The 27933-nt window shown below is 38.6% G+C and overlaps 1 long non-coding RNA gene across 2 annotated transcripts in view; it reads right to left on the bottom strand.

Annotated features, from left to right (window-relative positions):
- The window catches only part of LOC311437671, a 147682-nt gene that overhangs the window by 56937 nt on the left and 62812 nt on the right, over positions 1-27933 (bottom strand). Inside the window, exon 1 of one of the 2 annotated variants that reach the window (XR_014693631.1) lies at positions 9162-9350. The exons of the other annotated variant lie outside the window; for it this stretch is intronic. This is a non-coding gene — a long non-coding RNA (uncharacterized lncRNA). Of the gene's footprint in view, positions 1-9161; positions 9351-27933 lie in introns of those variants that run through there. 2 annotated transcript variants of the gene reach the window in all.

Consider the following 27933-nt stretch of genomic DNA (forward strand, 5'->3'; position numbering starts at 1 on the left):
TACAAATCCCTGTCTTCACTTTCACTGATAACTTCCCTCGAGGCACAATACTGAAGATTTACTGACTTCCACACAAAAAAGTTAAACTACATCACCCCTACCTAAAATTTCAATTATCATATCTAAGAAGGGTTTCAAATTACTCTGGTATAATCTCACAACAGCAAAATACAACAACAGTTTTTCATTTCTCATTTACTTTCATGACTTCAATTATTATTTTCTACCAAATTTATTCTGAAGTCTTACTGGCTATCCAAATTAGAATTATCACTTCATTATTATCCTTTTTCCTGAATACCCTGTATGGACAGTAGCAAGGTGTGCACAGTAGGATTGACTGAAAAAAGACAAGCTCCTGTCGCCTTGTAGTAATTCCTAACTTTAGAACAAGTCTATTCATCTTCAGTAAAAACCTGTCTGTCCAAGATCACAGCATAAGTCTATACTGGAACAAGGATATTAGCTCAGAGTTTTGGGATTTGAGGTTAGCATTGTTAGCATCTATCCTTTTCCAGAAATGGTCCGATGGCTCAGTCTAGCCTGCATTTACTGATAGAGGAGTACATGTCTTTTCAGTAAGTCTGCAAAGACTAAATCAACACACAGTTTAAAAAGATACTGAGAAATTTTTGCCAGAGCTATGTTATTATATTAGACAATTATAAAGTGAATTAATGACAGTTACTATTCATGATCTGATTTTTATGACGTCTCTGTTAAACCAAATGAATAGATTTAAGAAAAATAAGAGAGGAGAGCAAGATGTGGATCCTACCAAGGATATAGCGTTGTCAGTAATATTTCCTAAACAGGTAGAATGTTTCTTAGTACCACAATTCCATACGTATACAACACTTACAAGCACATTAATTTACCAGCACACTAAACTACAAGGAAGAACAGATGAAAATGATCAGTCCTTGCTCTACTGGTATGTGGTGTCGTGTATGACAGCAATTGTAACATTTACTGACTGCAAGGATAGTGATATGAACAGGTTCCTACCAGACTTACAGCATCATGTATGTGACGTGGGTTGTGACATTGCGATGTCCAGGACTCCCACTTGCTCATCCAGCATGAACCAGCAGGAAGTACAATCAAGGGCTGAAGTGTTTGTGTTCTGCTTTGAGTTAATGAAGTCTTCTGTATTATCATGGCTTCCACAAGAGAGCTTTATACCAGACAGTATTTTGACCTAAGGATACCACTTACTTAAAATCTTTAAAACGTCTGGGGTAAACAAAACCCCAAACAGCAATATTATATGACAAAAATGCCTTTTTATAAGAGCTGTTAACTCATCAAGGTGTGCAGATAGATTATTCTATGTCTGAGGTCACTGTCATCAATGATTCATAACTGCCAAGTAGACACTAGAAAGATAACCTTGAAACTGTGTATTATGTGGCAGATTTGTTCATAAACTGGCTGTTCAAGTAAGTAATGAAAGGATTATGCTGTGCAAGAATTCCAAAGGACATCAGATACAATTCTGAACAACATCTTTAAAGAACTGAAGTTTCCACAGTTGTGTGGTTCTTCAAAAGTAAGTGAAGATTTCAAAGGCCAAGTCCAGGGGCACAGTCAGAATTAATGAATTTTTTAGTCCTTGACAAGAGAGGGTTGCTGGTGAATGACACAAATACAGCTGCAAAGGACAGTCTGAAGGATAACAATCACAGTCAAGTATTTAGTTAAGCTCTCAGTTAAACTAACACTTAATTCTTGTCATGCTCCTTGGATGTAAGGAACTGGCTCATTAGCTAATCTTAACATCTAACATCTGATCACTCATATTTCTGCTTCTTTCCTTCATTACCTCATATAACAGCCACAGACAGAAGCGGTATGTTTCATACTATGGAAAAATGGTTGGACCTGAAGGCTTTGAGGGCTTAGATTGTCAGGAAGAAGCCCATGTGATGGCTGGCTAACAGCAGTATCCATCAAGGATTGGTATCAGGGAAAATACCTTTTAGTGTCTTTATTAATGGTCTGGATAAGAGGACAGAACACAACTCACCAAGCTGGTGGGAGTAATAGATATGTTGGAGAGCAGGCTGTTACTCAGAGAGTGCTTGACAGGCCAGAGGAGTAGTCTGTCAGGAAACTCTTGAAGTTTAACACTTGCAAATGCAACATCCTATGTCTGAGATGAATTAATGTCATGAAACTATAAAGGCAGTGGCTGAATGGATAAAAGACAATGTTACAGAAAAAATTCTTTGGGCTAGAGTAGACAAAAAACGTGAGCCAACAGTATGCCTTCTGGCAAAGAAGGTCAACCACAGACTGGGCTGCATTAGATGGAGCTCATGCAGCAGGTTAAGGAAATAATTATTCCTCTCTGTTCCGCTCTTATGCAACTGTATCTGGAATACTGTACCTAGCTTAGGGTTCTGCAGTGCAACAAAGACAGTCACATACTGAAATGAGTCCAATGCAGGGCCACCAAAGTGACAGGAGGGATGCAGAACTTGACTGATGAGTGGAGGCTGAGAGACCCATGTTCAGCCTGGAGAGGTGGTCAAACATTGGAAAAAGCTACCCAGAGCAGAGCCTGGAACATGGGGTTGACCTAGACAACATCCTGATATCCTTTCCAAACAAAATTATTTAGTTATTGATATTATTTATTTACATTTCAAATTATAATAACATTTCTCCCTGCATAATGCTGAAATTGTTTACATATCTGAGCTAAAATTTTACATGTTGTCTGTCTTGGGATATTTTGTTTTGTTTTATTTTTTAAATTTCAGCCAGAACAGTAGAGCATTTTGTAAGAAAAAGGTTAAAAAATCCACTTCTGTTATATGCAGCTTTTGTATTTTAGAGCTCCTCATTTAGAAGATGGCATTTGTTGAGTAATGCTCCTTCTGCTGCCCCTACAAAATCTGCCCAAATTTGACAATGTTATATAAGACCTAAAAAACTTGCATGTTGACTGAAATGTTATTAGAACTAAATTTCTAGTATTTCACAATTGAACTTCATTGAACTTGCACCAAACTGGGGATATGCTGTAGAATTTTTGCTGCAAATGCTATTACTAATTGGAGGAATTGGGTTAAATTTTGATACAATTTATAGACATTATTTTATTTGTCTTTCAGTGAATTTCCTAAACTACATAGATGAGAAAGACCAAGATAGAAATACTAGAGAAACTACTTGATAAGAAATTTGGGAAGTTGGTACTCAAGAGGCTTAAAGCACCTGAAGGAAATGAATGTGACTAAAGAGAATTATATTCTTCAGGCCGTGAACCAAAGATAAGAAGAAAGAATAATATAATATAATATAATATAGTACAGTACTGTATAGTAATTATTATTATAATATATAGAATATACTGACATAGGAACTGGAGAATGGGGCAGGAGTGAGGTCTGTAGAGTATGGGCAGAAATATAAAGCAAAAACAATTTTCAGCATCTGCAATGAAATCCAGTATTCTTCTGCTAGGACATACTAACAAAATTCTTGACTTAACTATGTCTTGCATGCCCTTGATCCTTACAGAGTATGACAGTTTGCTACTTCAGTCAGTTACTGCAATGGGTTAAGAAGCCAAGATCTTTGCAGATCTCAGATTGGAGATCAGTTTGATTCTTGGAGGTCTGATTTTCTTGAATGATAAGTGCTCAAATTTGCAATAGTAACAATAGCACCTTAACATAATTTGTTCTACGTAACAGAACTGAAGTTGGGTTTCTCATATTTGGGACTTTTAGTTTAAAACATAAATTTCCCTTTGCTGTCTGCCTGTATCAACTTCCCACCTGTAAAATGAGAAGCACATCCTCATTGTCATAAGGACAAAAGGAACATAAATTAACTGTTGCATGAAATAATCAGATAGCACAGTAATGAATGCCACAGAAAGGATGTTAAAGAATTCTGTCTTCTAAGTAAAGTTTGAATAATGCACAGCAAAAAAGGCATAGGACCACACATTGAACAATGAGCAGAAACAAAACTCTGAATAAATGCTCATTAAGAAACCATTGTCCATCCTCTGCAGGGAATGTGACAGGGGTCCTGTGAAAAACAGTGTCTGTGATGCTTTAATTAAGCAACGTACTACAATGCAAGGCATGCAAGGGGAATGATGGTGAAGAATTAAGTTTTTGCAGGCACCTTGAAACCAGCCATATTGAAAGTTTTGACTGCTTGAATTTGAATTCTCATATATTTTAATATGTTTATTAGTTTAAAATGAAGATTCATTTAGAAGACTCATTTATACATGTAAGATAATACAGAATGGAAAGTTGACTTAAGTATCAAACAATACATGTTTTGAAATATGTTTTGTGTAATTGTAAACAAATTCTGCTGTTTATATACTGTTAGACTAAGAAAGATTGCCAAGTGCCAGTACTAAAAGGTCTTTTTTCTTAGTCTTTGTATTTTAGGGGCTTTAGAGTGCCAAAAAGCCCACACACTTTGTGGTTGCTTCCAGCTTAGTTTCCAAAACCTCTGCTGCAACTCATCTTTGTGCCCTCTTTTAAGCTGTTACCACATGTGATACCTGACCTACTTCTGGGAACTTTCCATGAAAAGGAACCTTTCAAGTCCCACAAAATAATTAAAAGTTCCAACTCTAATATAATCACAAACACACACAAAACAAAACAAACAAACACAAAGAATCATAGAATCATAGAATATCCTGAGTTGGAAGGGACCCTTAAGGATCATCAAGTCCAACTCTTGACACTGCACAGGTCTACCCAAAAGTTCAGACCATGTGCCTAAGTGCACAGTCCAATCTCTTCTTAAATTCAGACAGGCTCGGTGCAGTGACCACTTCCCTGGGGAGCCTGTTCCAGTGTGCAACCACCCTCTCTGTGAAGAACCCCCTCCTGACGTCCAGCCTAAATTTCCCCTGCCTCAGCTTAACCCCGTTCCCGCGGGTCCTGTCACTAGTGTTAATGGAGAAAAGGTCTCCTGCCTCTCGACACCCCCTTACGAGGAAGTTGTAGACTGTGATGAGGTCTCCCCTCAGCCTCCTCTTCTCCAGGCTGAACAGGCCCAGTGACCTCAGCCATTCCTCGTACGTCTTCCCCTCCAGGCCTTTCACCATCTTCGTAGCCCTCCTCTGGACACTTTCCAACAGTTTCATGTCCTTTTTATACTGTGGTGCCCAGAACTGCACACAGTACTCGAGGTGAGGCCGCACCAGCGCAGAGTAGAGCGGGACAATCACCTCCCTTGACCTACTAGCGATGCCGTGCTTGATGCACCCCAGGACACGATTGGCCCTCCTGGCTGCCAGGGCACACTGCTGGCTCATATTCAACTTGCTGTCTACCACGACCCCCAGATCCCTCTCTTCTAGGCTGCTGTCCAGCGTCTCATCGCCCAGTCTGTACGTGCAGCCAGGGTTTCCCCGTCCCAGGTGCAGGACCCGGCACTTGCTCTTATTGAACTTCATGCGGTTGGTGATCGCCCAGCTCTCCAACCTGTCCAGATCCCTCTGTAAGGCCTTTACGCCCTCATTTGAGTCCACAACTCCTCCAAGTTTGGTGTCATCAGCAAACTTGCTCAAAATACCCTCTATTCCTACATCCAGATCGTTTATAAAAATATTGAAAAGTACCGGCCCTAAAATGGAGCCTTGAGGGACCCCACTGGTGACCGCCCGCCAGCCTGACACAGCCCCATTTACCATAACCCTTTGGGCCCTGCCCGTTAGCCAATTGCTCACCCATCGTATGATGTTTTTATTTAGCTGTATGGTGGACATTTTGTCCAGTAGGATCCTATGGGAAACCGTGTCAAAAGCCTTGCTGAAGTCCAAAAAAATCACATCAGCTGGTTTCCCTTGGTCCACCATACGGGTGATCTTATCATAAAAGGAAATCAGGTTAGTTAGGCAGGACCTACCCTTCACAAACCCATGCTGGCTGGGACCAATGACTGCTTTGTCCCCCAGGTGCGCCTCAATAAGTCCGAGAACCAACTTCTCCATGATTTTACCAGGCACTGACGTGAGACTGACAGGCCTGTAATTGCTAGGGTCTTCTTTCTGACCCTTCTTGAAAATTGGCACAACATTTGCCAGCTTCCAGTCTACCGGGACCTCTCCAAATTCCCAGGATCGTTGAAAAATAATTGAAAGAGGTTCCGCGATGACGTCCGCCAGCTCTTTCAGCACCCGGGGATGAATCCCATCCGGACCCATGGACTTGTAGGGATCCAGGTGGAGTAGCAAATCCCGCACACGTTCAGGGTCAGTTGGGAGTTTGTCATCCCCACCGTCCCGGCCCTCCAGCTCAGGGCACCCTGGGTCCCGAAGCCCATCATCGGCATTGAAGACTGAGGCAAAGAAGGCGTTAAGTGTCTCTGCTTTGCCTATGTCATCGTCTGTGAGGAGACCTTCCCTATCAAGGAGCGGCCCTATGTATTCTTTAGTTCTCCTTTTTCCATTTACATATCTAAAAAAACCCTTTTTATTTTCTCTCACAGACACAGCCAGCTTCAACTCTAGCTGTGCTTTGGCCACACGAACTTTCTCCCTACAAACACGAACAGCATCCCTGTATTCTTTCCATGACGGAAATTTTTCATATTCTTTTCATGCCCTCCTTCCAGTAGCGAAACACTCTCTGTTTCCGCCTAATCTCCATTAGAACGTTCCTGGTCAGCCACGCCGGCCTCCTGCCCCGCCTGCCTGACTTGCGATATTTTGGAATTGCCTGATCTTGTGCTTCTAGGAGGCATCGCTTAAAGAGTGACCAGCACTGGTGGACATCGAGGCCTTCAAGAGCAGTTTCCCAGGGGACCTTGCTGACTAGTTCCCTGAGCAGCCTGAAGTCCGCTTTCCCCATATCTAGGGATGAGGTTTTGGTGGCACTTTTCCTTCTGTCACCATAAATTTTGAACTCAACCACTTCATGGTCGCTATGACCGAGGCGGCCACCAATCACCACATCTCCCACCAGACCCTCTCTGTTTTCTAGCAACAGGTCTAGGAGGGCACCTTTCCTAGTTGGCTCCGTTAGCACCTGCACCAAGAAGTTATCATCTAGGTGCTTCATGAACCTCCTGGACCTGCTCGTGTCAGCCGTGTGGCACTCCCAGTTAACGTCCGGCAAGTTGAAGTCCCCCATAAGGACAAGGGGAGTTAATCTCGAGGCCTCTCTTAGTTCTGTAAAGAATAATTTATCGGCGCTATCGTCCTGGCCAGGCGGTCTGTAATAGACTCCCACAACGACATCCCCTTTATTCGTTCGTCCCTTGATCCTTACCCAGAGGCTCTCAACTTTGCCATCGCCGACCTGAAGTTCCACACAGTCCAGCCCCTGCTTCACATACATCGCCACCCCACCACCTCGCCTACCCTGCCTGTCCCTCCTGAAGAGCCTGTAACCATCTATCGCAACACCCCAGTCACAGGACTCATCCCACCAGGTTTCGCTTATGCCGATGATGTCGTAGTTGCGGGACTGGGCCAGGACTTCGAGCTCATCTATTTTATTCCTCATACTGCGTGCGTTTGTGTAAAAGCATTTCAAGTGCGTCTCCTTACACTCAGCACCTTGTGGATCTGACCGAAGGACCTCACTGGCACACAGCCCCTCTGATTCTAGCGTACCATCCCTCAGGTCTTCACCGGTGTGCCTGGTTTTAGCCCCTTCCCCCTTAGCATTAGAATTAAAATTTAATTAGCATTAAAATTAATGCTAATTTTATTAGCATTAGCATTAGGAATGCTAATAAAAGAGATCAGTCTCAGCTCTTCTTGCTTTGAAACAGATCTGCACAGGGGCAAGATATAGCACTGGCCTGCACAAAACCATCTGTTCAGCATTCACATTACTTGGCATCTTTAATGTGCACACTGCTGCAGATGCATTGACCTGGAGGTTTGTGTATAGCACAGGGATGTGAAAATAAAGAAAAATCTCTACATAAAAGAAATTGGGCATCTGGAATACTATATCCAATACTACTTGTATTACTTGTATTGTTCACAGAATGACTAGAATGTGATAATTTATCAGTACTTAGAAATCATAATGGAGAAAATGACTCATCTACATCTTTTAGTGATATTAGTACTATTGCTGGTTGTGTGTAGAGGAAAGATAACTAATCGTTCCTTAATAACAGATCGTTAAGTTCAATAAATTCCAGGTGTTCCAGATGTTAGCTATTGTTCAATTTGCACATATATGCTTATTTAATCTTGAGTGTATTATCTATCAGTTTGTATGATTATTCTCTATTAAATGTGCTGTAAAAATGAATTTGATCTACTAGTGGTCTGGATAAATAGTTTGAAAGCCAGAAGACTGAATATTTCCACATTAAATTTTGACTGGACATAACAGAATTGTCTGTGAGCACTTCGTATAATTCAAAAAAGGTCTGATTCTGTATTTGAAAGGACTGAATACACATTTGAATAAAGACCGATCATTGCTATGTGGTAAGATAACTTTTTTAAAAATAAAAGCATATTAACTCTGCAAAGCATTAGCCCACTTTCAACTCAGAAAATAATACCCTAATGAATAAATGTATCAAAATTGGGCTGTATGGGATTTCTTGCAATCTCCTGTCAAGCATCTGTTACTAGCCATTACAGGAAACAGGATACTGAACCAGATGGACCATCAGCCTGTTTTGAGGGAATCGGTATCTGATGCAATATCAACACTTAAAGTATGTATACCAGCACAAATTTGCTCAGACAGTCCAAGTGCATACAGCAAAAAATAATTAAATCAAAGTTAAACACATAAGTATATACCCATCCAGAATAGAAAGAAGGCAGAGGGACAATTATAAAGACAACCAGAAAATGAGAAACAAAAACTCGTAAAAAGGAATTTTTAAATTAAAAAAAAAAATGCATAGAGTAGCTTTTTTTTCTCACTCTGCTTGTTGGCAGATTAATTATACCTCTACCACAAAAGGAAAACCAAGAAACTAATTCCTTAAAAATGTCTTTTCTAAAGAGATATTAACCCAGATTAAAATGTAACTTCTGTTTTCACAGTTTTGTAATGTTTCTGAGAAAACTTATGCAGAAGTGAGTTTTACTCATGTTAGCTATAGTCTCCCTGTAGATTTTTTATAGCTAGATTGTTATCTTAAAATATTGAATTTCTACAAAAAATGTAGAAAAGACTTATTACCTTGGAGATGAATTGCAGTATCTCATACCAATTGGACTGTTAGGGCCCTGAGTACATGTCTTCAAGGGTCAATCCTTCTGCATTTAAGGCCATCTTGTTGCTACAAGATGCTATGAAGAAATAACTGGAAGGTGCCTCTGCTGAGCCTCTGCCCAAAAGAAGCCTCAGCAGGGCCCCCTGATTTAAGCTGAGGCTCTCACTGTTGATTCCTGCTTGTGCTACACTCAGTGGGTCTGTAGCCACGCCTAAGTCTAGCCATGAACCCCATTCACCCAAACACTAACCCTGCCCTCTGGTCTAACTTCCCGGCTTGACCTCTGATCTCTGCAGACTTGTTTGGAGTCACTAACCCTGTGTCTGATTCAAGTCATGGTCTTTGGACTTTACCATGTCCCTGACTTTCTCATTCAGCTTTCTAGTTTGACCCTGAATCTGCCTCATCATCAGGGACTTGATTGGTGATTTGGACTCTTGGCTACAACTGATTACTGTCACTGAACCTGCTCTGCTCTCCCTGTTTGGGTACTATGAAATAGAACCCTGTCGGTGAGACCTGTGTCTGCCTTGTTATGTTCAGCTCCTGGCTCTGATGCATTTGCAGGACAGCCTGCTCTTGCTGCTCTCTGACATGGGTTTTCCTGGCTACTTCATGAAACTTCATTAACATTGCATGTTAATGGAATCTTCAGAAAGGAGACTAATGCTAAATAATAACAGAAGCCTGATCAGCATCTGCTTGGAATGTGGAGTCTCCTATCAAATGGGCCATAAGAGAAAGCCCAAGCCATAAGCAATATACATGTATATTTATTTACACGTGGGGGTTTCACCAGAACACCAGAGCTTACTGCATCCACAGTACTCTAACCAGATGTGAGTTGTTATTGCTGGCAAAAGCCATACAGCCATGTCAAGTCTGCCTTGTGTTTAAGCCAATAAGATCACATTGAAATAAAAATGTATTTTCTTCAGCACTGTACCATGCTAAGCCATGCAGGCTCATGGTAAAGTAGAGCAAAGTTTGGTCTGTCTGCAAAACATACATAAACATAACAATATAGAGCTCTTGAACTACAGGCTTAAACCTAATGAAGTAGACAAAACTATAGTTACAAATTCTACATAGACTTTATTCTCTGCCCATAGCATTAGCCTTGACTTAGAACAGAATAGAAGAAAAGAAAAGAAAAGAAAAGAAAAGAAAAGAAAAGAAAAGAAAAGAAAAGAAAAGAAAAGAAAAGAAAAGAAAAGAAAAGAAAAGAAAAGAAAAGAAAAGGTTATGTCATATGTATTTTATTGTAATATGAATATAGCTCAGGGTGATCCGATGAAATGTTTTCTGGATTACAGTGTCTCCTGTATATATTTTAGTGAGATAGTTTATTTTAACGTTATTAAGAGTGTCAAAAAAGACACTTTGTTATTGGAATAGAATAGTTCAACTAGAGGGGACCTTCAAAGATTGTCTAGTCCAACTGCCTGACCTCTTCAGGGCTAACCAAAAGTTAAAGCCTGTTATTAAGGGCATTGTCCAAATGCCTCTTGAACGTGGACAGGCACGGGACATCAACCACCTCTCTAGGAAGCCTGTTCCAGTGTTTGACCACCCTGCCAGTAAATTGTTCCCAATGTCATGTCTTGTGATGCAGCTTTGTGCTGTTCCATTGTCTCTGGTTCCTGAGGAAAAGAGACCAGCATGATGGATGGAACAGCAGGCTGCTCTGCAAGGGAAGGTAAGCTGAGAGCTGGGCTTTACAACCATGCAGGTGCAGGACTATGACCTCATCCACAAGGGCTGCAGTGCCTGTGCAAACAGAGTAGAGCAGGTCTGGTGATGTTAACCAGGGTCAGGTAACATGTGAGTGACTGCCAGATGCACCTGTAATGATGAGGTGGGGCTGAGGTCAAATCAAGAAGACAAGCCTGTTAGTACACAGTGGGGCTTGCAGGCCTACCTGCAATGTATCTGAGGAAGGTACAAGGATGAAGCCCTCAGCTTAAAGGTAGCTCTCATGCAAAGTGGGAGGAAAAGTCTGCAGTGAGGCTTCTCACAACTCTGTCATACTGCTTTGTTCAGTGATGTTCCAAGAGCACACCACTGCACTGTATCACAGCTGACTGTGAGCTGGGGAGGAACAGGAGGAAGAGATGGAAGTCTTTTGGGACACGCAGTCCCATGACATTTCCATATGGTTGCCTTACTCTTGTTTCACAAGTTCTCTGAATACTGATCAGTTATTTTGATAGCTTTCTTTCCCAGTCAATCTCCTGATGCTGTCCTAGTCAACTGTATGGTCCTGTGATAAACAGAAAAGAACCACTCAGATACTGGGGATATCATGCCTCATCTTTCTTCCCTCTCCCCATCCTCATTGGGTATGAAGCATGAAAAACCTCCAGATTTTAAGAGAAGATCAAAGGCATTGTTTCATAAGGAGAAAGAGCTCTTTGAACTTTTGATACAGAAAATATACACACAGTTGACACTTAAAGGTTGGGTTCAGTTTTCAAACAATGGTCTTTCAACTTTTCCAAAACAGCTTATTACTATGAAGCATATTTCTAGTGGAACCAGCTAAATGGGTACCTATATATTTTTTTTAAGACCTCTCCCCAAAACCAACCTCTTTGAAAATAATCCAGACAAATTATATTAAATCAAACAATTACAGAATTAGGACATCAACAAAAATATTCCTAAAAAAAATTATGACCTTGCTATTGATTAAGGAAATTGCTGCTCTTTTTACAAATCTAGTATATTTTTAGAAGCACAGAACAGTTGTGTTTTTTTTTTTTTTTTGGTACCTTTCTTGTGTGTGGGTGTGGATATTCTGAGTTATAAAAACAGTGGGCTTGTAAGAACAAACTGAAATAGAGTAGGTAGATTTATATTGCATGACAATGGTGGCATCTGCGATTTGCAGAGCATCGTGGATTGCTCTGAATAGAGGCAAATCAGTCTATTTATTTTATTTTTAAGCAGTTAAAAATTTGCTATGTAGATTTGACAGTTTTTTTGATAGCTGGCAATTGCATTATACCCATTCTGATCACACACAATAATGATGAATAACTGAACTTGAATATATCCAGAAAAAAACAACATTTTTTTGTATTTTGTCACTTCCTATCAAGTAAAGTCAGATTTCTATTGAAAAATACTATACTTGCTGTGTTGTATGAGACTGGATAGTCACAATATAAGTGGGCATACTTGACTTATCCTCAGTAAAATATGGATCTAGTTCATTCACAGACTTCCTCTGGTGTCCTTTAATTGACATTTGAGCTTAAATTTAACTACCAGAAATCATCCCACTCATTGAATAAAGCTGGCAAGGCTGCAAAGAACTGTGACCTAAGATCCTAAGTCATACGGAAATTGCTTTGGACTGTGGTTACTCGTGTAAAAAAACAATACAGCAGAAATGACTGAGCTGTTCACTGACATGCACTGAGCCTCAAGAGATACTTTTACTTGCAAATGTTTACTGAGCTATATATCACTTTCAACAGTGAAAGAAATTCTTCTAGATATTTTTTGCCATATTGTGCTCTCATCTCCAGTCCTCCAAAAAAAAATATAAAAATCTCAGTAATCTTATGCACTGGAAGCAACATTTTAGACCTTAAGCAAGTGAATGGTAATGAATATGAATATGACCCTTTCAGGTTTCTCTCATACCCATCTGCTAGAAATCAGCACAAATGAGGAGGAAAGACGATCAATTTTAAATATGAGGTCTTAACAAAAAAAAAAAAAAAAAAAAAGTGGTGGCTGGAAAAACTCAGGGAAAACAAAAAATATTTCTGTGGTACAGAATAGATACTATTCTTATTGGAGCAAGAATCACATATCTGCATATTACTGGCATATTTTAGGAAAAAATAAGTAGTGATATATACATGAAATCTCCACTAATAGAAATGAAAAGTGATGTTTTACATTAAAAAATTAAGGATATAGAGCAATAAAAGTAGAGCCATATACATACAGAGCCGAATACAGGGGAAATACAACTCAAGAAACATGTTGACTATTTGTATATAGTAACACCTTGTACCTCGAATTTGCTATGTACAGACATAGGACTACATTCATCCAGCATTCATACCCATGTGGTATCTCCTAGATGGTTCAGCACTACAATCATTAAAACAAGAACTAAACCAAAGCAATACTGCCTAAGAAAATATTAAAAAGTAAACATTTTCTAAACTACACAATTACAAATGGCATAATAATAAATTGTGTGCATTATTTTTATTGAATTTGAAATGTTTCTATGTACTTTTAATGGCTACTCAAATCTACATAGTGCTCATCAGGCTTTTTTAAGTTCTTTTTTTTTTCCCCAATCATATTCATTATTCTCACTCTATGCTGTTGTCACTTAATTGACTTTGGGGTCTGCAGCTGTGCCTACTGCACATTTCTGATGCTACCCAAAGCCCTTCTGTCCTGAGAATACTCCTGAGGGCTTCAAAATTCCATTCAGAATCCAAGATAGAGAAGTCTCAAATAAGGCATGTAATTACCATGGCTGTGGGCACAACTAGCTTTGTTTGAGCATGTACCCAATTTTTCCCTATATTTGTAATTCTAATTCTAAAGCTGTTTTACTACTTATATGAAATCAGGGGTTAGACAGTGCTCTTGACCAATATTACTGTCTTTTCTTCATACATTGCTATTCTTTTTCACCTAGACATTGCCTTGTGAACCAGAGTTCACTGAACATGAGGTAGATCTCAAGTATACTAATCACATTTCATAGTTAAAGAACATCCTCCTTAATCTTTGGAGGAAAAATAAAATTTTATTTCAGAGAAAAGAAAGTTTTTATTTGTATAGACCTACCAAATCTTTATGCAGTACACCATTTTTTTTTTATTTGTTACCATACAGTGGAAAGTCTAAGAGCTCAGCTACACTTAACTACAAAGTGTTTGTTTCTAGTGACAGAGGTTTAAGGCTATTCTACCCGCTCTCATCCAAACCACCCTGATGGGTTAAAATATTCATATGCATGAACCCAAGGAAATGTCATCAGTAGTGGTGGGTTGACCCCAGCCAGCAGCTAAGCACCCACACAGCTGCTCACTCCAACCTCCAGCAGGATGGGGGAGAGAACAGCAAGAGCAGAAGTGAGAAAGCACTGTAGGCTGAGACAAAGACAGTTTAATGAGTGAAAGTTTAAGTGAAAGAAAAAGATCTACTGTTGCAAAGGCAATCACTCAGCACCTCCCACAAGCAGACTAATACACAGCTGGTCTCTGAGCAATGGCCTCCTTAGAGAACAAATGCCTCCCCTTCTTCCTTTACCCCAGATTTTATTGCTCAGCATGAAGTTATAGGGTATGAAATATCTCTTTGGCCAGCTTGGGTCAGATGTCCTGGCTGTGTCCCCTCCCAACTTCTTGCCCACACTGAGCCTACTTGCTGTGGTGGGCAGTCAAAATATTAGTGTGTTATTAGAACAGTTTTAACCACAAATGCAAAACACAGCACCAAATAGGCTGCTATGAAGAAAGTTAACTCCATCCTTACAAGACTCAGCACAGCTGGGAGAGAAAAGGAATCTTCTTATTATTATTTTTTAATGTCACTCACATAAGAAAGCCCACTTCAACGTGGTTATATTTCCTCTGGGCTATATTTCAACCTTAAATATTCCTGGGCTGCCATGATGCATGCTAGAATGGGACAAGAGATTGTCAGTGATGAGCAATACAGTGAGAGAAAAACAGATATTGTTGTAGGATGGGAGCACTCAGATTTATTGAAATTGGTTGGTTTGTAGCAGTAGCTGTAACAATGTGGGAGGTAATCATTTTCCAATTTAAATGACATTTTGTACTTAATGAGACATTCATTCACAGAATGTAATGAATTTTAAGAGCTGTTTTTTTTTTTTTTTTTTTTTTTTTTTTTTTTTTTAGGACAAGCTTTTATTTAACAAACATAAGACTAAACAACTTGTTTATTTTTAAATATTGATGTTGTCGCTATTACCGCAAAACACTGAGTAAGAATTCACACATAGGAAGTGATATCTGAATGTGTCAGTTTAGTATCAAAACAAGTACCAAGAGAACTATCACAGTTTGACAGGTTAAGGAGAAAGATGTAACAGCAATGGTCTCATGGTCTGGATATAGGCCTTGGAGCAAGGAATTGCATCTCAGCTCTAATCATCTCAGCTCCTTCAATTATCTCAGGGAGATCACAACTTCCCTCTTTGTTTCCCCACAGCTAAAAGAGGATAACACTGCCTACTATACTATATGGATGTGCACACAAATTTTGAATAATGCTGCTCCTGAGAATTGCTTTCTTTGGGCCTACTGCTTGCAGAGCAACCGTGACAGCAGCGAATTATCTAGGAGCCAAGCAAAAACTACTCTTAGGAGCTTTTTGAACAGCAGTAAAGGAAAATCATTAAGATGCTACAGAATTAACTTGCTCCTGTAAATTACATCCTCATGCTTTCCCTCCCATCCCATACAATATCCAATCCTACCTCATTCTTCAAAGTCTGCAAGAAATTATTACTTATATGTATAGGAATCCCCCAGTCAGTCTGAAAACAGATAATATTATTGTAGGCTGCTCTTCCCCATCGGTCACTGCTCTACCACTGCAGCTTCTCTTTGAACCTCAAACCACCCCCACCAGATGTACCACAACCCAGAGGACAGCCACACACTACTTTGGAAGAGTGCAACTGGCCTGAGGACAATCGGATTGCATTTATTACTGTTGTTTAAGGAAAGAAAAGAAGATTGTGCCCTTAGCATACTGTTCAATGGAGAAAACAATACGTATTTTCTGTGTTCACATGTGAAAAGTATTTCCACAAATAATATGAGTTAGATGGGCAAACCCATTAAGATACCTTTCTGTGATCCCCCATAATGGCAACTAATTAAATAGGTCTGTTCCTCTTATCTAATCTTTCATTTCTTATTAGCATTAAAGTGCGCCTATCACCCTACTACCTCTGCTCTAAATATAGAATTGATACCTGCACAGAATGTACTCTGTAATCTGCCTTGTATCATTACTGAATTTAGTTCCTTAATTAGTGCTATTGCCTCCTAGGTTTTGCATGCACCAGATAAAATAGTATTGACTGAAAATTCACACTATACTTTCTGTTAAAATTATTTGATCTTTACATTCAGTATTATTTGAAATAATCTCTCCAGATGAATAAATTGCTTTTTACCTATTAGATTGATTTTTTTTCCATATTTATAACATTTCCATGCTCTTGGAAATCACAGTGTCATCTCTACATACAATGGTATGCTGCAAATCCTTCTTCAGGAGCACCACTAGGTAATATGAGACCAAAAAACAATTTCTTTTCATGTGTTTTGGTTACAGAACTTTGTGTAACAGGGGTTGTTATTTAGATAATAATTTTTCATGCAAAATTTTAGAGTACCTAATTAATAACTCAACAATAGCTGTAGTAATACAATCAGCAGCAATATCTTACTTTATTGGTTTTGTTATTCAGCTAAAAAAGCAATCAAATTTGAATTTCCTGTGAGAACATTCCTTTCATTGCTCATAACTCAATTACCAATGGAATGATTTTTCTCTTACTATTTGATTTTTCTTGTAAATTAGCATGATGTTGGGTTTTTTGGCAGTAAGTGCCAGGATTAATGTTTCCAACAAATCCACTTCAAAGTAGGGATTTGCAAAGGCGGTTAATGGAGACCAAATGCAGGTGAGGAGATATTCTTTTCTATGCATTCTGAAGACTTTTTTTTTCAGACAGATCTGGTTCTACCTATGATAGTCACTTCTCTGAAAGAGTAGTCATCAGAACTTGTAAATAACTATAAATTCACTTAACTACTTAGTACCTCACCATTGGTCTACACAGCCCAAGTTTTCCTACTTCTTGCTTACATTTCATCAGCATCTTAATGACTTGGTGAATCCTTGGTGACAATGACCTTGCAATCAAAGCCAGTAGAGCACTTGAAAGGATGACAATTTTCAACCCTGTCCTCATTTAGGGAAAGATTTGCATCCCTAATACATCTTTGTGATATATTTGCAAAAACTCTCTTTGTACCCTTTAAACTCCCTACTAATAAATTCTACTTTGAGATACAACAGCAGCTATTCACAGAAATAAAGCAAGCTGCATAATCATATTCTGCTTTGGATAGTACCTTCAAGGAAAAAAATGAAAAGGGAAGAGAATGGAGGGGGGAAGAGGGTAGGGAATAGAAAGGGGAAGTGGAAAGAGAAAAACGGAGAGGGAAGGGAAGGGAAGGGAAGGGAAGGGAAGGGAAGGGAAGGGAAGGGAAGGGAAGGGAAGGGAAGGGAAGGGAAGGGAAGGGAAGGGAAGGGAAGGGAAGGGAAGGGAAGGGAAGGGAAGGGAAGGGAAGGGAAGGGAAGGGAAGGGAAGGGAAGGGAAGGGAAGGGAAGGGAAGGGAAGGGAAGGGAAGGGAAGGGAAGGGAAGGGAAGGGAAGGGGGCAGAATTCTAGCAACTGTTCTTGTTCTTATCCTATCAATTAAGCTGACATCAGATAAATTTGTTGTGACATATTAGAAAAGCACCAAACCTTCTTTGGAAAGAATAATTACAGAACAAAATGCAATTGTAAGGTAGCATGCATGGGCCCAACTGCAATCACTTCTCCCTACCTAGGTCTATCAGCACAATCTAGCGTTAGCTAGAAAACAGCTTTCTGAAAATTAACAGCACATATACTGAAACTGTGAGCTTACATTACAGTATCCTCTTTGATCTTTGTTCCCTATGGTAATTAGCTGAAATTAGCACAGATTATGGTCACCTATAAGACAGCAGTACATTCACTCTTCTGCATATTCGTATGTGGAAAATCTGTGGCTTTGTTGTAGTGCAGCCCAATCCATAAGGCTTGCTTCTACTACTAGAACAAGGGCAACTGTGTTTTGCTACTGTGAGTCAGGTTTGCTTCTCTGATAAGAGAGTAATCTACAAAATAAATTAACTGTGACGGCTGTTCAGACCATGAAGCTATGAAACATGAGATAGAAAAAAATCGTATGACCAAGCACTGCAAAAAGGCTTCACAGGATTTTGGATTAAGGACATACATAGCTTTTTCTGTAAGGACAGATTGGTCTGTTACATCTGCTCTACTGCTCAGCATTGATGCAAGAACATTCTTAGAACTGGTAGAGAACAGGTGCTAGAAATAGAATCGCCTAATATTACTTTTCATTTTAAATCATTTCCAAAAGGACTGTGTACTGAAATGTTATGCATAGGAAACTTTAAGAAATGTTTCCAATGAGTCATCATCAGTTACTGTACTGCTTACTGTATGTAATCCTATTGCCTATTAAACCTACTTGCTGGATAGCCTTAGAAACCAAACTAGATCATTACACTTGTGTTACTGCAAGGCTTGCTCTTGAATGCTGTTTTCAAGATAATGTGCATGTCTTGCCTTGATTTCCTGACTTCACTGTCTACACAGGTTCTTTATTTGCTCCCAATTTCTTAACTCTTTCAATCTGAATAGAATAGTAGTCTACAAAAACAAACAAACAAACAAACAAAAAACAAAACAAAAAAAAAACAAGCCAGACCTAAATTCAGCAGAGGCTTTTGGCTCAGCCTTAAGCACGATGCCATTCTGTAGAATTTGGTGTTACCAGTTCTCATTAATTGCATGTGTGTGATGAAACCTTCATTAAGAGAAAAGGCAGCAATACAATGATAGGAGAAATGTCTGCCTTCTCTGAATTTTAGCGAGACCTATAAGAAAATTCACTCGGAGTGTCTCCTTGCCACATCTACTTGTCTAGAGCACTTAAGGATGAAGACTTGAAGGATTATTTGAGAATTCTACAGACCTAAATTTTAGGTTTAGATGTCTAAAGATTCCTTGTAACTCATATTTAGCCTGCTTGTCCATCACATTCTCTGTCTTAAAAAATAATGGAGATACTTTTTTTCCAAATCATTTTGGTTTTATTATTCTTTTCTTTTGATTCATAATTAAAGCAAAAATAAAGCATAATAGGTAGACTGACCTTACAGCATGTTTGTCTCAATGCCTTAGATCCCAAGACCCTTAGATTCCCTTGCACGTCACTGGATCCCAACATCTTGGTTATAGAAAGTGTCTGTACAGAAGGAGTGAGTATGCGCATAGAAACTAGTTGGTAATCTATGACACTATTTAATAAACTGTTATTATTGTAGCATATGGAAGCAAGAACAACATATTTGAAATGAAAATACTAAGGGGGGCTTCTTGATTTGAAAATATTAGTGCCATTATGTTGTATTTCTAAACCTGAACAAATGTTATATTTAGACCTACGACACAACAGGGTACGAATTATTGCACACTAATTCACAACTAATGTGTTGCTGCGAATAAAGCTAAAGGCTGAGTGCAATCAACTCAGCTCCATCAGTACAACATTAATTCACACAGTAGAAGATCTTATTGCACTTATAAAAATATTATTTCAAAAGGTCACAGATTCTAAAAATAAATGTAATGAAACCAGGGTCAAGTTCCAAGAATTATTATCTGCCACCAGTCTGCTCTATATCTTTTAAAAATAATTACATATATCACAGAGAACTTGCATGTGGAAGACCCAAACCTAAACAAATTCCTGATTTCAGCAACAAAATCACATACAAGCCCACTGAATATGGAGTTCATGGTCATACCTGGAAAAAAAAATAGAAGAAAAGGATATATCTGTTTAGGCAAACCAATGTAAATCTAGCTGATTTTAATACTTTAAACTGAAATGCTACCAATGAAGGAAGCTTCTGGATTTACTTCCAGGCATTATGGAATACCTGGCCTCCACACAGCTAGGCTTAAGTAAAATTCTGTTTTTTGGTATTCCATCTGCAACTTTTGAAATGAAATACCTGTGGACTTTTCCAGGACAGTAGTTGGGCCTTAAGTTGCTAAATATTCTATGGGTTGTACGTGTGTTTTTAGGGTAGCGAATGCTATCTTTTATTTATGTAAGAATAGAGAGCATGCAGCTTTTTGGTGATGTCTAGTATTTATGTATTTTTGAATGGAATAGCAGAATACTTTTGGATTCTTATTTGTCCATGTCATAGTCTCCCTTACAAAATAGACCAAGAATAGGTTAAGAACAAGCAATGGGGGACCTTTTACCAAAGGATAGCTCAGGTTATGAGTTTCCTGCAGCTGGAGAGGCTGCCTTGTCTTTTTTCTCTTTTATTGGGACTCACAAGAAACAGCTACAGACAAAGGCTATTCCATTTGGAGGTCTGTCCTAGGAAATGGTATTTCCAAAAAAAAAGAACCTACAGGTAGATAAAAGTTCTGGATAAACCTAGGGTATATCAATGCTGAAGAAAGCAAAGTTAAATACATCTGACAGAATACAATTCAGCAATTAAATGGATTTGTTAGACCTTAGAGTTTAGCTTTGGCCAGAAAAGGAAAATGAAGTTATTCCAGTACTCTTGCACGTGTTTTTACCTGGTCCACATCAATACACTTGCACTTCTGTATGGTTTCAATGCAGATGAACACAAATCTCAATACTAATCCACGTATCTTTGACTTTTTCATATTTCATTATGAACCCAAATGACTCACACTGACCATCTGATTTTCACTAATAAATCTGTACATGCTGTGAACTGTTTGAAAAGGTTTTTGTACATGTGTATGTGCACAACGGAACTTCATTAAGAATCTTGGGGAGAGTCCTGATTTTAAATGAATAAGATTTGATTCTATGAGAGGAAAATTATAAATGTTAAGCAGTTATTGTAGGGAATATTGATTTACCAAAATTGAATTTATGTGCTGCATCTTTTCCTCCACTATTCATACCTTTTAGAATAGAATAAATTTTATTACAGGTAGTGAATGTACACTGGATTCATTCCACAAAAAAAAAAAAAAAAAAAAAAAAATCAGATTTATTTCACTATATTCCTTTAATAAAATGAAATAAATGAATATTAGGCATGAATAATTTAAGAAATAAATATACTCTTTTAAGAGAAAGAAGTGGTGGCAGACAGTAACGCTAAACAGAATTTTCTTATGACAGCCTAGGTACTGTATAGGTATTTGTGAAACCAAGGTTTCTGAAGCGACATTTATTGTGATAAAGAAAACAGCTGTTCTACCTAGTCTAAACACATCTCTCATGTACAGGCTAACTTACTGTATACTCCATTAAAAATGTTGTGTGTACTATGAAATTGGTAAGAAATTCCCAGAGATAAAGTATGGACAAAGTATTGTTGGTATTTCACTAAGGAATGTAATTGTCTTGCTGACAAGAGAATAGGTATGTCAGAAGATGGCAGAACTGTGCCACATGAGTCAAGGGACTAAGATGCTGTCTAGGGCCCTTGGTGAGTTAATATCGGGTCTCTTCAGAGATGAAAAATAATAATTAAACACTGCTTGTCAATTAATGCCAACTTAAAGAAAAGTCCTACACTTAGATTAAGTGAGGAGATTGGGTTGCTTGAAAACAGCAAGAAAGGAGGAAGAAAAGGACTATGGAATAATAAAAGATGTAAGGTAAAAAGGGAAAATAATTAAACACACATGCACTTACGCAGAGTTGGAGCACTCATATTTCTAATTAGAATTTCAGTGCAGGAGCCCAATTTAACCTTAGGGAGTCTTTATAGTCATGTCAGTGTTGTGCACAGCACTCAATCTAATGCTGGTACACCAGTTTCAATTTTCATATTATATTTAACGGAATGCTATTATTTATACGTACAACATATATTTCACTTTTAAGAACGATACACTGGATGCCTATAGTATCTGTTTGTGAGAAGTGCTGTTTACTGGGAACCTGAAAACTGATAACCTGAAAAGTTACTTACTTTTTCTCATACTTACTCCATTAATGAATGCATGCACTGGGTTTTCATATTCAACAGAGGCCTAATATTTTTGAGTTATTATGCTGTATTGACATTACTTCAGAGATTAGTGTTTGTCAATATCGAATACATCCAGCAGAAAGAAGGTTAAAAAAATGCTCAAGTATTTAACAGGTGAAGAATGTGCCAAAGTGGAATAGCCATAATGCTACAATAATTGTACTCCACAATGTGCCTCAACCTCTGATTAAATCTAAGAACCCTAAGAAAGTACTCTTCCTTATTTTGAGTCTTATCTCCCACCTAAGCAGATTGAAAGAGCCATCAGTAGAGCAGGAAGTTAATGAGACAAACTAAAATGTTCTGAAAAATGCTCTGTTCCACATAATATTTCCTTAGAAGTTGTAGATAGAACTTTTATTAACGGTTGTTAGCTCTGCTAGAAACCTATTTCTTATTCCTAAAGCCTATTTTCTTCAGAATACTTGAAGGCAACTGTTTTTGTTTGCTTGTTTGTTTGTTTTTTAAACTAACTGAGAATGTACATTTCACAAATATTTTGGTTTTATTTATTATCTCCTTTTTGGGTTTTATTATCTCCATTTAGATTAATGACCTCTTTGCTCCCTCCTGTGTAGTCTAACTTATGGTATTCCTTCTGAGAAAAATGCATCCTAGTTACTTCTTAGGCAAATGTTAGTCAAGTTCACGGATGGCAGGTAGGCGGATGCTGGAAGGGTTAATTATCTGTTCCTCCACCAACAGTGCTCAAAGGAGCATATGTGCTTCTGGTCATGTGATGCAATTACAGCTGACAGCCTGTCCTGTCCCCTGAACAGCTGGCTCTGATCCTCAGATTAATGTATCTAAAACAGTAAAATCTTTGTACCTTGTAATGATCAAGAATGACAACACTCTGTAGAGTATATCCCCCATTCCTGCTGACCAGTACCTTTAATGGGAAATTACTGATATGGGCTCAGTAACCCATGAAATACTTATTACCTGTGAAATTCATAATAATATTTCGTTTGCAGTTTCATGTGTCTTTATTCCTAGAGATGAATTTTTAAAATTACCCTTCTTTAAGCCCCCAGAATGTTTACACGGTTCTTGCACACTAACATCTGCTAAGCCTTTTTTTTTTTTTTTGCTCAAGAAGAATAATTCATGCCTCTTGAGTTTGCACACGTTTCCCATATGTCTAGAAAATCATATGCTCTCACTCCTTTCTTGTCAGAGGTTTTCATTCTCCCATACATTTTTCAAGGAAAAAACTGCAATCGTACTTTATTTTCACAAGTTTTTCACCAACTACTTTACATTTTGAATCCCTATACATTTACAAGAGTGTTCCCATGGAAACCAGAAAGTAATTCTCTCCACAATTTTCTTGGCAAATGAACACAAGTAAAAATGCATTTAATAATTTTAGCAGAAACTTCCAGTGACTTAGTTCTAGCTCAGAGTTCTAAGACTGTATTTTGAGTGCTGTGTCAGGGGATTCTAGAGGAAGGCAGGGAGCTTTCTTCTGACATTCATAAAAAAATGCAGATGTTAGCATCCATGCTTCTATGGGCCCAGCATAGCTACACCATGACTTTTCTACCAGTGACAAGGCGGTAACACTAAAACCTCTAAAATTCTGATTTGGACCACAGACCCTATATTTTTTAAATAAGGCATGCATTTTAATTAGCTACTTGAGCAGCTTGGATCAGAGTAAAAGTTATCATACAACTTCCTTCACAGGAGAAGTTCTAGTGAACTTATCCAGACACCTCTGAGGAAGGAATACCATATCATATCACTTTTTTTTTTTTTTTTTCATCTTCCATGCACTCAAGTCTTACATAAATCTTCTCTCTGATGTTCCCCTTTTCCTGCAATTTATTCACAGGGAAATATTAGTCAAACAGGCTGTACGCATCCAGATGGATAGAAACTGTAGTGTAACTTAAATCTTTCTGCCAATGGCTGATACCAGAGTAACCTTCCCACTTGACAAATGGTAGACCCCCTTACTCTTCATGTCTTCTCTGTGGGACGTTTCCTCATGAAACTAATATTGCTACATTTTTGTCAAATCAGGATACGAAAACAAGTAGTATCGCAATAACTAATGACAGCAATCACTTTTCAAGTCTTTTCATTATTTGATCATAAGTAAGAGGACTGTAACTGCTCATGCAATGAGTAACTGGAACTATCCTAGCTCATTGCCAATTTGTGCATATTTCATTTGCATCAAGTTATCAGTCACATCCTAGCTGCTGTTAGGTAGACTTACTGGGCAAAGACACTCCTATTGAAACTAATCCTGTTACTACCTTAAATGGGACTTAGTTACACGGGATGTGGAAATGGCTGAGGCACTGAATGTCTTCTGCACCTCAGTCTTTCCTAGCAAGATCAACCCCCAGAAATCCCAGGCAGCATGGGAGACATTCCTTTGTTGTCAGAGAGTCAGGTCATGGTATACTTCAGCCGACTGAACATAGGTAAGTCCATGGCCCTGATGGTATGCACCCTTGAGAGCTGAGGGAGCTGATTGATGTCATTGTGAGGTCACCCTTGATAATCTTTAACTCCCATGGTGACTGGGAGAGGTGCTTGAGGACTGGAGGAAAGACATATACATGTATATTTCATATCTTCAAAAGGGACAGGAAGAAACTGGGGAACTCTGAGCCAGTCAGTAACACCTTGATCCCTGAGAAGGTGATGGAATATGTAATCCTGGAAACCATTTTCAGGTACACGAAGGATGAGAAGGTGAATGAGAGTAGTCAGCATGAATTCAGAAAGGGAAAGTCATTTTGACTGGCTTGGAAGGTGAGGGGAGAGCAATGGATATTGTCTATCTCGACTTCAGTAAGGCTTCAGCTCAGTCTCTCATAAGATCTCACAAAGATGCTGGTCAATTATGGTCTGGATGAGCAGACAGTGAGGTGGATTGAAAACTGGTTAAATGGCCAGAGGGTGGTGATCAGTATTGCAAAGTCTAGTTGTAGGCCAGTTAACTAGTGATGTACCCCAGGGGTCAATATTTGTGCAGTGCTGTTTAACAACTTCATTAATGATCTGGATGAAGGGGAAGAGTGTGGCCTCACTAAGTTTGTTGATGTCACAAAACTGGGAGGACTTGCTGTTACGCTAGAGCGTTGTGCTGCCATCCAGAGTGACCTTGCCAGGCTGGAGAAAAAGGCTGACAGAAACCTCATGAAGTTCAACAGGGAGAGGTGTTAAACAAAAATTTGCTAGCAAGGACTCAAGTATACTTGACTTTGGCTCTTAAGAATCATTACATTCTGATAAAAATAGGTGAATCTAAATGCATGACAGAAAGGTACTGGAATTATAAGATTCTGTGGCCTTAAAGTCAAAAGATAATGTTCATTTTATAAACACTTTACATTTGGAAAATATAGCTATATATGAGCTCTATAATTTTTAAAAGGGCAAGCCAAATAACTTATGACAATAAATAGGTTAGAGTAGGAGATCAGAATGAAATTTAAGGTAGCTAACACATTTCCTATTTCTTAGACAAAACAAGCCATGTCACTAACATATTCATAGAATCATAGAATGGTTTGGGTTCGAAGGGACATTAAAGACCACCCAGTTCCACCCCCCCCTGTCATGGGCAGGGACACCTCCCACTAGATCAGGTTGCTCAAAGCCCCATCAAATCTGGCCTTGAACACCTCCAGGGATGGGGCATCCATAGCTTCTTTGCGTAACCTGTTCCAGTGTCTCACCACTCTCACGGTAACAAATTTCTTCCTTATAGCTAATCTAAATCTAGATATAATCTTCCTTATATCTAACCTAAACCCTTTTAGTTTAAAGCCATTATCACTTGTCCTACCACTACGATTCCTGATAAAAAGTCCCTCTCCTTTCTTGTACACCCCCTTTAGGTACTGGAAGACCACTATAAGGTCTCCCTGGAATCTTCTCTTCTCCAACCTGTCTTTATAGGAGAGGTGTTTCAGCCCTTTGATAATCCTTGTGGTTCTCCTCCAGATGCACTCAAATAGGTCCATGTCCTTCTTATGCTGGGGGCCCAGAGCTGAGCACAGTACTCCAGGGGCAAGAGCAGAGTGGGAGAAACACCTCCCTTGACCTGTTGGCCGTGCTTCTTTTGATGAAGCCTAGCATTGGGCATTCCACCAAGAAGGCTCTGGAAAGTCTCTTCCTCTATAGCAACTTTTTTTTTTTTCCCCAAAACAATCTATGATTTCTCAGGTTGCAATGAGTCATGTCATGTAACTGAATGTGTCACATCCAACTGCAATATGATGAGAAACAACATAACAAAAAGTGACAAGATTTAACATGACAAGTAAAAATGAAATGCTGCAGTGGTAAATACCAGTTTTCAGCAATTTGGTATGTCATGTTTTTTAAAAAGAACAACCTAACAGTATGGTTTTCATACAATAATCACAGCTCCTGACATACAGAATTGCTTGGTTTGCAATGTTTCATGTTTTCAGATACCCCAATAGTGATTATTTTTTGAAATCCAGTTGAAAAATATATTTTTGGCTCAATTAACACTTGTATACTCACAAAAATTAATCATCAATGTGAGTCTAAAACACAGATGCTTATTGTGATGTTTACTGTGAAATTGGGAAAATAAGTTTAACCAATAATTTCAATTTATATTATGGATAAGGAGAACTGCTTAGAAGAGTTCTACTTGCTTATTTTACAGTGGTTGGTAATGGCATATAATTTCTTAGTTGCTTCAGGTAAAAGCTATTATTTGGGAAATGTAACAAGATTCCAACTACTAGAAAAAAAATGTGAAAGGAAAAAAAAAAAAAAAGGAAAACCAAATATTTTCAAGTTTACCAGTACACAGAGACCGGAACTAGAAATTTTAAATTAGAACTGGAGCTGACAGAACAAAAACATTAAGACTGACTGACAGAGGAAGGAAAAAAAAATGGACATGTTGGGCAGGACCAACAACTGGCTAGAAATGAAGTTGCTTATTCTCACTATGGAATGTGAGAATATGGAATATTCTCACTTTTGGAAAAAAAAAAACATATTTTTTGTTTAAATCTATTTTTATTTGTTATTGTAGAGCACAAGGTGTTTAATATTTAGGTAACATAATAGGCAACCCTATTACTGCTGATATGTCATACTGTGAAACAGTGCAGTTGAAATAACTATGTATTTTATTTCAATCTGAATAAAGATAGTACATAATGATCTGATGAAACGTTTTCTGGATTATAGTGTCTCCTGTTTATATTTTACTAAGATGGTTTCCTTAATGGCATTCAAAATGTCAAAAAAAAAAAAAAAAAGACACTGTTAGATACTGTTATTGGAATAGAACAGTTCAGCTGGAAGGGACCTTCAAAGATCATCTGGTCTAACTGCCTGACCTCTTCAGGGCTAACCAAAAGTTAAAGCCTGTTATTAAGGGCATTGTCCAAATGCCTCTTGAACATGGACAGGCACGGGACATCAACCACCTCTCTAGGAAGCCTGTTCCAGTGTTTGACCGCCCTGCCAGTAAATTGTTCCCAATGTCATGTCTTGTGATGCAGCTTTGTGCTGTTCCATCATCTCCTGTCATCGGTTCCCAGGGAAAAGAGATCAGCAACTCTCTCCCCACTTCCCCTCCTCAGGAATTTGTCATATGTGAGGTCTTAGCCTCCTTTTGTTTAGACTACACAACCCAAGCGTCCTGCCAATGCTTTTAAGTATCTTGAGATCTTTTTTATATTGTGGAGACCAGAACTACGCACAATATTCAAGGTGAGGCTGTGCCAATGCTAAACATAGTGGGAGAATTGCCTCTTTTGACTGGCTGTATATAATTCATCCCAAAAGGTAG

Source organism: Aythya ferina (assembly GCF_964211825.1).
Source record: "Aythya ferina genome assembly, chromosome: 5".
Lineage (NCBI taxonomy): Eukaryota > Metazoa > Chordata > Aves > Anseriformes > Anatidae > Aythya > Aythya ferina.